Raw genomic sequence first — 13,174 nt, 5'->3', positions numbered from 1 at the left:
GTATAGAGAAGTGACTGTTGTATGACAGCTAACCCAGGAACCCGCTAAAAAGTTCCAGAGCCAAATCTTAACAGCAAAAAACAGACAGAAGCAAAAGAGTCCAAGCAAAACCAGACATTGCAACAATCTTGTGCTTTGTGAAAGCCCCATTTTCTACATCTAGCCAAAACCAAGAGATATCATGCTCAATACTTTATAGCAGGAATAACCTCTTTTTTCCAACTACTGAGGACTTACATAAAAAAATAATACTTGGGGGAATCACAAGCATTTTGAAAACAATTCTAAGACCTGTTGCCTTCTAAGCTGGACACAGAGAGACTCTAACTGACAGCTTTTACAAGGAAAGGGAACATGGTATTTTTCAGAAAAAATATACCAAGAAAGCCTTTGAAAGATAAATATCTTAAAAAATCCTGCCACATCTTATGCAGAAAAGATCAAGATAACCAGATTTTTAAAAATTAATAATTCCAAAGTATTCTTGAATTTTGGTCTGTATTTCAAGCAGAATATATTATTCATTTAAAAATAATAATATAAAGAAAGGAATCTTTATCTTCCCCTGCTGGTATTCATGAAGACCTTTCCAGCAAGAATAGCCTAACTTAGGTTTTGATCTTGTAACACGGTAACAACTAGCAAAAAATATATAATAGGAGATTGAAGTAGTGACACTTTCAGACAATACCATGGTTTTCCAACAGAAGGGTTTGCTGAAATACAGTTGCCAATTAACAGGATACATGTTTTAAGCTGAAGCTATACCTGACAATGATTTTATGTTTATCCCATCTCTGTATGTCACTGATTAAATTACTAAAGCCAGAGAGAGCCAGTGAATTTTCAGCTCCCACCCATACCATACAGTCTGAGCAAATAAATTGTGAAACCATAACCAGCTGCACAATAACAAGAAACACTTGAATTCAGAGCTTTCTGTCTTATATGGAATTGCAGAACATAGTTATAACTATTCAAAGTAAACAGTGATCTTCCACATATTACAGTGATAGCATTCCCTCACACAATTTTAACAGATTGCTATCAGCAGAACTCCCTGGGGCAGCAGGCAACCATCCCTTTATTAATTTTCACTACGCCGTTTATAGACGCAACTCCTACTCCATCTGTCAGTTCCAAAAGCCAGAGAAGATGAAGTGGTCTCTGATGTCATTTCCATAATTCATATGACTGGAGGCAATGACAGGATTAAGGAATTAAATCTTCCAGCAATTATGAAGAAATTTGAAATTGTTCTGTCAGAAATATGAGAAGGGAAGGTACTTTTATTCCCAAGGATGCAAAATAAACAAATTATTTGCTCCAATGAGTTTAAAGGATCAGGCCTACCTGGAGTATAACTTTGGCAATTGGTGATTAATCAGAGTCAAGACAATTTTAAAAAAACTATCCAAACTACATTGAACAGAGAGGGATTTTTTGCTACTCAGATAGAAATTAAACAGAATGATTTGCTATAACATAAAATTCTTAAATTACTGGTTTTCAGGGTCAGTAACAAGCTGTCTGACACATACATGATTTAGAGGATTGTTTTTGAAAAAAACCCATTGATGTTTAGATTATCTGCTTTGGTTAAAAGACAAAAAGGGCAGAATGGATCTAGAAACTCATGCTATTCCAGGGAAAAAACCCAACCCACTACTTCTTTAGATGCAAGGATCAGAGCTAACCTCTCTGGGTGAAATAGGTTCAAAACCACATAAATTAGCTGCCTTTATCTCAGCCTCATTCTTTCCTTTGGGTGAGCGGAATTTAAGGATGGCACGAGCAATACTGTGACTAAGTGCTACTAAAGGAATGGTCATCTCATTGTTTGTGGCAGATCTACTACTCAGTGACTTTTCAGGGTACTTTATTCAGTCAAGAATTCAGAAAAGAAATGAACACATTAAAACACTCCTTGAGCTTCCTAGTCAGTTATTGAATAAAACCAGAATAGCGGAACATCTGACAGATGTCAGAGTTGCTGAAATCTGCAGCCAGAAAGGAAGACAGTTTAGGGTAGAACCAAATAGAGTACTATAGTGTAGTTCCTCTTGGAAGGGACGTACAACAATAATTTAGTCCAACTGCCTGACCACTCCCAGGCTGACTAAAAGCGAAAGTCCTTTAGTGATGACACCATCCAAAACCGTCTAAACAGTGACAGGCTTAGGACATTGACCACTTCTTTAAGGAGTCAGTTCCAGTGTTTTACCACCCTCTTTGTAAATAAATGCTTCCCAGTGTTCACTCTAAACTTCCCTAGTGCTGCTTTGATTCATTCCCATTCAGCCTGTTGCTAGGTCCCAGGGAGAAGAGATCAGCACCTCCCTCTCCACATACTCTCCTTAGGAATCTGTTCAGGGCGATAAGGTCACCCCTCAGAGTCCTCCAAGCTAGACAAACCCAGAGTCCTCTGTTGCTCCTCATAGGACATTCCTTCCAGCCCTTTCACCAGCTCTTTCCCCCCCTCTGGACATATCTAGGGACTTTCACATCCTTTTTAAACAGTGGGGCCAGCGCAGCACACAGGACTCAGGGTGAAGCCGCACCACGGCTAAATCCAGCAGGATGATCCCAATCTGGTGTTGATATGTCTGATGCAGCCCGGGCTGGAGTTTGCCCTCCTGGCTGCCTGGGCACATACTGCTGACTCACCCTGAGCTGCTGCCTACCAGCACCCCCAGATCCCTTTCTGCAGGGCTGCTCTACACACGCTCCTCTCCCAATCTGTACTTGTGTTCAGTGTTCCTTCAGCCCAGGTGCTGAATGTGGTATTTGTTCCTGTTAGACATCACGACACTGATTATTTTCCAATGCTCTGATATACCCAGATTGCTCTGCATCCGAAAAGTCCCCCAAGAGAGCCAATAGCAACCCCCAATTTAGTATCATCAGCAAACATACTAAACACACTTTCAACTCCTGCCTCCTGGTCACAGATAAAAATGTCAAACAGGACTGGCCCTACAGTTGAACCCTGAGGAACACCGCTGATGAGCTGCTGCCAGCCAGATGCAGCCACACTGACTGCTACCCTTTGAGCTCTGCCCTTCAGGCAGTTCTTCACCCACTGCACTGTGAACCTGCTCCTCTCACAGTTGGACAACTTGTAAAGAAGGATGCTGCAAATACCAATAACCTCACTAAAATACAGAAAAACTGTGTCTACCATCTCCGTTCACCCAAGGTAAGCTCCTCTGACCTCGTCTATACCACTACACTTGTGTATCTTTCAGAAAATGTGACAAGTACTACCTAGTTAATGAGAGTCACCTACGAAGTGCATAGCCTCATCGGGGTAGGCAGCTGAAATGATCATGGCCTTACAAGGGTAAGCTGAGCTCACTTGGTCTGTTCAGTCTGGAGAAGACTGAGGACAGACCTCATCAGAGTCTACAGGTTCCTTATGAGAGGAAGTGGAGGGCCAGGCACTGATCTCCTCTCCGGTGAATAGTGACAGGACCCGAGGGAATGGTATGATACTGTATCAAAAGATGCTTAGGCTGGATATTAGGAAAAGGTTCTTCACCCCGAGAATGGTTGGGCACTGGAACAGGCTCCCCGAGCCTGCACCAAGCCCGACGGAGTTCAAGAAGCATCTGGACAATTCTCTCGGTTTGATTCTTGGGGCTGTCCTGCGTAGGACTAAGAACTGAACCTCGATGAGCCTTGTAGGTCTCTTCCAAGTCAGAATATTCTGTGATCGCAAAGTTTCCTTTCTCACTACTTTTTTCCCGGAACAACCCAACACGTTACCAAAACCGCAGGGGGGCAAGGGCGCCCCCCGTACCCGGCCCGCCCGTCCGCCCGCCTGCCCGCCTGAGGGGACAGCGGGCCGCTCCTCGGGGCGCCCACCGCAGGTGCCCGAGCCGCGGGACGGGCCCCGTGCTCCCGCCGCTCCCCGGCCCCGCCGCTCCCCGGCCCCGCCGCTCCCCGGCCCCGCCGCTCCCCGGCCCCGCCGCTCCCCGGCCCCGCCGCTCCCCGGCCCCGCCGCTCCCCGGCCCCGCCGCCTCCTTTCGGGGCGGGTCCTGGACCCGCCTGTAGGCGCTGGAGGGGGAGAGAGTGACATGGAGGCCGCTTCCTCCCCAAATAGGAGCGGTGACGGGCGCGGCAGCTCCTGAGGCAGCGGCGGGGCGGGGGCGGCGCGGCCGGCGGCGCGCTCGAGGGGCAGGGGCCGGCGGCAGGTGAGCGGCTGCGGCAGGGAGGGAGGGGAGGAGAGGAGATGAGGCGAGGCGGCCTGACAGGCGGGAGCGGAGGGAGACGGGTGAGCCGCCGGGTCTAGCGCCCGCTCGCGCCTCGGGGCGCGGCGCTCGGTCTGGGAGCCCCTTCCTTCCCCTCTAACGCGTCCGGAGGAAACTCCCCTGCTCGCTGGACAGGCAGAGTGGTTCAGGGTGTTCCCCGGCGCCTGCTCAGTCCCTGGAAAGAGTTCCTGCCCTGACCTGCCCCGGCAGAGCTTCTGCGCCGCGGCTCGTCCTTAACCCGCTCTGCGCGGTCTGGAGGGCGGAGGCGCTTTCTGGACTTTTTCACTATAATAATTACCATGATAATTGTTACTTTCCCTGCTCCCGTCGGGCGCGGCCGCCCCACGGGAACGCGGGGCACTCCAGTGGCGCAGGTGGCAGGCGCTGCAGGTGAGTCCCGGGGCAGCTCCGTCCTATATTTCTCCATTTTCCTTTCCTTTTCCATGCCCCGGCTCCTCCCCTAAGCTCCGGCGTAAGCGGGTGTAATCCTTGCCGGGGGTCTGTGCTGTACTGGAGATGGTCACCGGCTGTTGGAAGGGTGTTAGGATAACAGGGATCGTCCTAAGTCACGCTGGTATTTTGGAAGCTGGTCGTATCAGGGAGAAACTTAAAGTACTGAAAATGTGAGAACAAGGAAAAGCTACACGCATAACTTATAATCAATCTGTATTGTCATCTGAGGATATCTCATGTGTCTTTGCTGCACAGCCCGATAGCCTGTGGAGCAGAAAGATCTGGTGATATGCTAGGGCTTTCGTGCGTCAGCTAGTGAAAAAATATTCACAGAAGCTTTAAGTATGATGTAAGCTGATTAAATGTGCAGTTAATGCCAAACACAGTCCTCAAAAGTGTTGGAGCACACGCAACTCAGTTGTTGATTCTGCAGTCTCAGAAGGGATGCAAAAACTGAACATTATATTAATTCTAAACTTAATCTCAGTTCTGTACCAATCTTTTTAATGCTGTTAAGTCCTCTTCTCTTGTTCACATAAAACACATTGCGGACATGGATTGTTGTGCTTCTGTCAAACAACGCCTGTGGCTAAACTTTTATATCTGCATGAAGGCAGGACAAACAACAAACAGGACATTTCATTTGATTTTTTTTTTTTTCGTGTAAGTTGTATTAGTGTGACTTCTCTAATATTTTCTTGGCTTACTATGAAGTTTTTAATCTTCATAGTAGTTTAAAGTTTAGGTAAATTTGAGCCTGCACATGGATGTGTTAATAAAAAGAGAATTATTTGCCATTAGTTTTGTTGGCTGTTTCTTTGTGTGGACCAAACACAAAGTTAGTAAAAGTTTTTCCATCACTCTTTTTAAGGCGGCATGTTAGGAGTTAAGGCTGTAAATGTTTTGTTCTTGTGGGAAAAAAATAATGGTGGAATGCAAATTACTTCATATCTGTTTGGAAAATGGAAGAATTTTTATTTGGTGGTTGGGGTTTTTTTTTGGGTTTTTTTTTTTTTTGGAAAGCAGTCATGACCAGACTTAAGTGATTAACCCGACTACTAACCAGCTGTACTAAGATATATATTTCAAATCCTTTGCACAAAAGACACCAACTAAAAAACTATAACTGTTAGTTTGTGAATGTTTGTATTATAAATATGACTGTAAATGGTTTTTAAAATATTTTAATTTTTTTTTAAAGAATTGGCTGGCAGGCTAGTTTTTATCATTCCATGGGATATGAAATGCTAATAGTGCATGTCTGTCTTGAGCAGTCCAAGGAAGTTTAGTAGAAACCAGAAATACAAATATTAGCTTGCCTACGTGAGTTCTGACTTCTGTGTTAAAACAGTTACTAGCACAACTTGACACTGATTACTGCTAAAATCTCAATGTTTGAATCTTTTAAGGGAAGAAATCTTACAAATTAAGATGGGCATTTTCATAAGTACTTATCCATAAGTATAATGTTACTTTTGGCTTTTTATTCTTCAGTTAAGATTAGTCCCTCCATAGCCCAAAGAAAAGTAATGACATCTTTTTGGACCATGTCTACGTATTTCTTTTCTTACTTGAAGGCAGTGTGTGTGATTTCTTCCTTTGATTAACCTTTCCATAGTTTTCATTGAAAATAAAAAACCAACTTGAGCAAAATCAGAATATTAAATGTTGGTATGTATAATATCACTCTGATTCAACATATATTAAATTTGTATTTGGAGTGGAAATGCTACATATTATGGGAATACAGTTCTAGAAGTGGAATCTTTTTATGTTTAGTTCTTCTTTAGTCTGTGTTTGACCAGTGGAGAATTGATTTTAGAATTCAACCTCGATACGTTTTAAGGAAGAATGTGTTCAAGTGTTCATCTTGACACACCATCTGGGTTTGCTTAAAGATACAATAGGGGAAAAGTCTCAGTAGAAAGGAAGGTAGGAAAGATATATTGACGAAGTCGTAAGAGGAAGGTAAGATTGTCTTTTGACTATTAGGTCTTACTTTTAAGCTTTCAGATAAATTTCAGTGGCACCTGTAGCTATAGAATTGGTGGCCCTTGTACTGGTTTCTTGGCCCGACTGAAATAACAACAAAAGTACCTGTAACCTCTAAATCAGGTCTTTTTGTCTAAGGGTAGGTTGCACTGTCAAGGGTTATCTTTCTGTGCTTGCTAGTCATCCCACGGCAAGGATTGTCCACTTTCAGCATTCTGCTTTCTTGGATGAGATTCAAGATATTGGAGGTCTTGGCATAGGTGACCTGTAAAATAGTTCTTGGGGGTCATACTCATAGTTCCCAAGTTGTTTCCCATGTGACTTGCCAGATAGTTTTCTGTACTGCTTCTTCAGATCTGTTAAATGAAAATCAGTTTGCTACACTTGCATCATGAGACCTGTTTTTCTCCTGTAGTGCTTCAAACAGTAAATGGAATGTTTTAGGGTTTTTTATCTGCTTTGGAATTTCTAGTTTGCTACAAAAATAATCCCTCTGTTAGAGTTGTTTTCCATGGTAGTACAGCAACATGATGCTGCTGCTTTTCCATCTGATAAAAAGGTAATGTTGTTAGAAATGCTACACCCCTGTAATGATAATGACAGTGTTTCATTCTGCAAATTTGTGGAAATAAAGGCTCACAGTTCTGATCTCTGTTCCTAGAAGCAAACTGACTTAGTTTAGGACAATTTCTGGAGTGCAACATAGTTTCTGGTGCAGTGTTAGTTTCATCTTCAGTTAATTCTTGTGCTCACATGTCACAAAATGTGAGCATGTAGACTTACTTATTCTGAACTTTCAGGAATGCAGTTACACTGTGCTCTGCATTCCAAGCTCCCTTTGAGCAGAAAGTTTTGTTTTGGTTATAGTATCTCACTCTAGCCCTTTCTTTCTGCTTACAGACTTTTTGAGAGTATAAATGTCTTCCTGATCTTTACTGTTTGCCCTGACAGACAGGAAACTTGAAAAGAGTTTTTGGAATTACTAAGATTATGATTGTGGTCTCTGTTTAATCATGCAACCTTTTTTTACTTTTTCTTTTGTTTTGTTTTGTTTGTTGTTTGTTTGGGGATTTTTTTGTTTTGTTTTGGTTTTTTTTTACAGCATCTTAGAGTTATTGATCAAGAGAACAGTAAAAATGTACCCACAGTTTCTTGCTGAATGTTGGCTTGCATATCATTAAACATTCCATTTGCTTTGTTTCAGTTAAACGCAGTGGGCCAGTTTTGCCTTACTTGCTTTCATCTTTGCATTTAGTGACACTAGAGTTCTTTTCCTTTATTCTCAAAAAGTCACTTAAGAGACTTGATGCTTTTCAAGCGAAAACCAAGAGTCTGTGTTCCTCTGCCTAAAAGATATTAAAAATAGTGTAAATCAAGGATTGATGTGCAAATCAAGTTATTCAGTTCTAGCAGCCAAAGCTACTACAATTTACTAGTGTCTAAAGAAATAGAAGCTTTCATCATCTTGAAATGAAAATGTTTTCCAGTTGTGAACAAAGGGCAGGTATACCACAGAATGTAGCCATTTTTCTCCAGAGAGGCAAAACCCCCAACATTCTTGATCTTTCTCTGAACCAGCTCATTTCAGTGATAGCTTTTGTCCTTATAATTAATTCCAGCCTTTTATCAGTAATGCATAAACTGAAGTCTCTCTACTGCTGCATTCTTCAGTGCTGCTGTTCCCTTTTGCAAATCTTTGCAGTGTGGAGGAGTTGGCTGCTGAAAGCAAGACACTTTTTTTTTCTTCCCTGTTGAGCAGCCCAGTGCTGCTGTTCCTGGTGTCACATAACATGGCTCCAGCCCTCGTTGCTATTCTCTGTGGAAGAAGCTATACTCTCACCCAGATAAGAAACCTGACATAGAAGTCTTCTGATTAAAATATCCTCCTGCCGTGTCTATATAATGTATATGTTTTTCTGCTTCAGGAAGGGATAAAAGCGTGGTTGAAGTTGGGAGAAAGAGAATGCAACTACAGAGCAGCTACCTATGAGCAATATAGGAAGAAAAATAAGTTCAAAGACTTAATTAATGTTTCAGGAAATTCAAGAATTCAAAGCACCTGTAGTTGCATAGTTAAGCACTGAAGCTTCTGTAGGATAGCCATCTTGTCTAAGAGAAAGTTACAGAAAGGAAATAAAAAGTAAAATGCTGAGTCACGGCAACAGATGATGCATTTGGTTTAATCATCAAAAGGGACTATTTCAGAATATGGAAACCGGTGTGGCCAGTTCTCAATAGCTGATCAGTCAGCTGTCCTTGGAAACAGCAGCAGCAGCTTGCCTACACTACAGAGTCATTTGTACCTGTGTTTTCACAGCTGAGCATGAAATCTCATAATAACATTTCAAGTAATTAATGATCCTAGTGACAATGTAAAATTCTGGGTATCTAGCTGGAAGTTGCAGAAAATTGTTGTATTTGCAGGTAATACGAGTTTAAGTATACTGAGGTGGATTTTTTTTGTGGCATAGATAATACTTTTTGCAGTTTTCCTTGAAACAAATCCTGAAAAATAAGCTATGTCTTTGCCACAGGATATGCTTTCAAGGAGATAGATAATAACTAACTTGAGAAATATTTAATATATGTAAAACATATGTGTCCTGTCCCTGTTAGGGTGCTGAAGCTGCCAAAGATGTGTCTGAAAAGCAATATTGACTGAAGTTAATTTTAGCTTAGGGAGACTCAAGTTTCTAGGCTTTCTTCTTCCCCTGTTATCCACACGTTCTTTTTAGGGAGTAATTCCCAATGAAAGCCTAACTTTAGGTGCCCTCAATTACCAGCTGAAGCTCCTCTTCCAGTTCCTGCAGAAGGAATATGTAAAGACTAACCCTATGAAGTTTAGTTTTCTGTTCTGTAAACATTCTGAAATGTTTACATATTCAGCGTACATACCAAATGTATGGTACCACGTATGTTTAGGGGTAAAATTTGGATTTGGCTGGAGGAGAAAGAGTACAAGTACTTTTATTATACAGTTTTGAAGTCATGAAACCGCTGTAATGTGGTTTGCTGGTGCTTGGGAGCAGTTTGCCTCTTACAGGTCATATCCAGGTTTGTTTTCAGTACTGAATATTCATAAGTCAACAGGACATAAAAGATAAAACTTTGTAACTGCATAAATGTGTTACTATTTTCTCAAAGGCTTGCTGAAACCAGAAAAAGCAAGTATATATGTCTCCTGTACAGTGTTTATTTGACTCAAAGTGAATTCTTGCAGTTAGAATCATCAGTGAAAGACTTGAATTTTTCTTGCCTTAAATTCTTGCTCAACCTTGAGGATACATCCTTCCTTAGCTTATTTTCCTTTCACTTTTCGTATTGTCTTAGTAATAAATAAGTAAGTAGTAATTCTCCCTGTACAAGACTGTTTATTTTTCTTGTGAATAAAGTAGAGGCATACCACTAAAGTTTTCAATACTAGTCAACAATGTATGTAAACCTGAAGTTGTACTGGTATAAGAAAATCTCAAGCCTTAAGTAGAACAGATTTTGCAAACCAAAAATTTGTTTTGGTAGTGGTGGCATTCTTTCACAGGGGCTTATATTAGAATACCTGTCTGACTCTGAACAGCAGAATTCTTTTGTGGACTGCTGGCTATGCTAGTACAATTCTGGGAATAAACCAGATGTACCTAGTACACAATAAAGGGAGAAGTATGTCTTTCAGGTTTGGGTAGACGAAGTATCAAGATCACCTTTGAAAAAAGGCATGGTACACAAGCTTTCTTAAAAGGTAGTGTCATTTCAAACTGGTACATACACTTTGCTGCATTTTTGCTTTGAACTTTTTTTTGTAGAAATCTACTTGTAAGATAATTATATGTGAATGCTTGAAGTTCTTTTTGATTATGATGACTCATTCACTGTGAATGTAATGACTAATGTGACTTTTCAGTTTATTTTAAAGAAAACAGAACAATTCCTGTTCAAAGACATTTACAGATTTTCTTTTTTTCTTCTGTGAGATTTAGATGTACAGTGTATGCATTGTACATCTCAAAATCTCGTGTTAGTCTTTTTGATCCAACTGATTCTGCTAGGAATAAAAGATCTTATTTAATTAGTCACTCCTCTAATTTTGAACTGTTTTTCTAGTTGTATTAGTAGCCAAATGATTCACAAATCTGAGGAGGGAAACTGCTTTGCTCCTCAAGCGTCTAATTGTCTGTTGTCGCTTTTTAAAATTCTCACCATTAACTAGCATGCTTTCTGGTTTGAATGTCTGAGTTGAAATATTTTGCATTTGAGTTGTTCAGGTTAAGTGTAAAAGTAAAATCACTCCATTTGTATTCCTACTCCCCTTGTCTATATGGAGCATTGATACTGCCCTAGACCTGGCAGAGGTTAAAAAAAAGTGTGTAAAAGATTAAAGCTATCATAGAGGACAGGTTTATGCTCTCTCTTTTGAGCAGGGACTAAAATGATGGTAGCCCATCTTTAAGGTAAATCCTCTGACTCCACAACTGTCATCCTGCCTGTCCCTTCCAAGTGGCAGTAGTATGGTGAAGTGTACAGTGATGCAGTGTCACAGGCAAATGAGAATGTTCCACTACTGAGTACTGGGGAGCGCATTGTGAGGGCTGGGATAGGTTTTTGGTCTTTGGGTGGTTTTGATCCATTGTTTTTTATTTGGGTTTTATTTTGGTGGAGAGGATTTGAAGGGGTTGTTTTGGTTGTTTTGTTGTTTTAGGGCTTGGGGTTTTTTTGGTTTGGTTTGGTGTTTTGTTTTGTTTCGGGTTTTTTTTGCAGAGGAGGAAATAGTTAATTTCACTCCGCCCTGTGTAGAAAATGAATGTAAGGCATCTCAAACGTTTTGTGCACGCTGCAGCGAATGAGCATTCAGACTGTCCTGTTTTGTAAGTCATGTGGGATCAAATCTTGGGATTTCAAAAAAGAGTGAAGAAATCTGAGATCAGTTCTCTAAGTAAATCAAATTATTTCATTCTTAAACGGTTAAATTGGAAATAGGAATGTTAACAATTGCAAATTGTATTCATGATAGTTGTAATCTGCTTTAGGAAACCAGGTTTTTTTATTTTAAACATATTACTAAATCAGTTAGTGAATCCAGAAATACATTGTGTGTCAAAACAGTAAAAAAACCACAAAAACATAAAAACAAGCATGAAGAATATTTTAAATAGGAAGACAACAGCATGTGTTAAATTATGACAGAAATTAATGGTATGCTCTTGGCAATGATTTGACTTCTTCTACTGTCTAAAATCTCTACAGTTTATCCTAGAAAATCAAGTTCCCTGTAACTATTTTGTCTGAGAACTTCACAGTGTGTTGAGTAATACAATATAGGTATTTTGAGTATTATATGATGATATTAAGAGAAGGCTGAAAATAGGTGTAATGTCAGACTTCACATTTATCATGTCTGGTGTGTGCATTAGGACTTCATGACAGAGAATCTCAAGCTTGCTAGCCTTGATAGCTTTTTTTCATGTTTGAGGAAAATATTTATTGACACATACATCTGTATAAGTAGTACACTGCTGCAGCTTAAGACCAAAAGCATGAATATTCTTACTGCTATCGAGTGTGTCGTTTGGACTTAATTTTAAGACGTCTTGGCAAATGAGAGTTTCTTAATGAGGAGCTGGCAAGGGGATTAAAGGACAGACTTCTGAAGTGTTAATGAGGTCCCACCAAGCTTGAAGAGCAGCTGAGGAAGAATGAAAATGTGGAAGCCGAGTGTTTTGAGACTGGTTATCATAGCCAACCAGAAATGGGAATCATACCTCCTGATAGGCACAAGAAGAGTTCAGTGGTGTGGGGATAGGCTGCAGGGCTCTGGAAGTATCAGTAAAGCAGCATGTGTTTTGTGAAGCTGTCAGTGAAGAGACCTAAAGAGAAGAAAGATGCCTTTCTGTAGTGGTGTGTTTTTTACCAAAAGACAAATACCTAGGAAAATTGCGTTCTTCAAAACCAGTGAGTGGGTTTTTCACTCTGGTTTTGTTGTGCCCTTTGATAATGATTTCAAGTGACATATGGCTGATTGTAGATGGCTGGCAGAAATCAAATCAAATTATGATTCTATGATCTGGCAAATCTCTGCTTGTGGAGACTCTGGCCAAATAATATCAATGTTAATACTTAATTATTTCAATGCTTAGTAGAGAGAGCAATAAGAAATAGAGTATCTCTGATTATTGTAGCTTACTTGGAGTAACCTCTCAGGTGAATTTGAAACAACATTCTTTCCTCTCCTTTGACCTCTCAAAGGCAAATCATAATCTCCACTCACCTCAACCATAAAAAAGGCACTGAAGTAACTACAAAAAGCAATCTTGGAGATTTGGGGTCCCAGAAGAAATTTACCACTGGACTTTTTGTCTTTTTCTTTACTGTTTTGTTTTTGTTTCAGGCTACTATATTTGGCTTTTTTTCCAAAGGAGTTTCCAGTTACAGAAAGAGTTCTCTAACAAAGAATGTTTCCAGGGCAGCAGATGTTTCACTCATTA

The 13,174-nt window shown here is 40.7% G+C and overlaps 1 protein-coding gene across 8 annotated transcripts in view; it reads left to right on the top strand.

Annotated features, from left to right (window-relative positions):
* The window catches only part of DENND4C (DENN domain containing 4C), a 104,490-nt gene that overhangs the window by 27,471 nt on the left and 63,845 nt on the right, over positions 1-13,174 (top strand). For 6 of the 8 annotated variants that reach the window (XM_066180802.1, XM_066180798.1, XM_066180803.1 and 3 more), the window contains exon 1: positions 4,075-4,196. The exons of 1 other annotated variant lie outside the window; for it this stretch is intronic. The gene's annotated coding sequence lies outside the window, so the exon portion shown is untranslated. Of the gene's footprint in view, positions 1-4,074; positions 4,197-4,604; positions 4,644-13,174 lie in introns of those variants that run through there. One more of the 8 variants, XM_066180796.1, reaches the window with a different exon arrangement.

This window comes from Chamaea fasciata, unplaced genomic scaffold (assembly GCF_029207755.1).
Source record: "Chamaea fasciata isolate MVZ Bird 193981 ecotype frontalis unplaced genomic scaffold, bChaFas1.0.hap1 SCAF_4, whole genome shotgun sequence".
In the NCBI taxonomy this organism is placed as follows: domain Eukaryota; kingdom Metazoa; phylum Chordata; class Aves; order Passeriformes; family Sylviidae; genus Chamaea; species Chamaea fasciata.
This window is presented reverse-complemented; position numbering and strand designations above follow the sequence as displayed.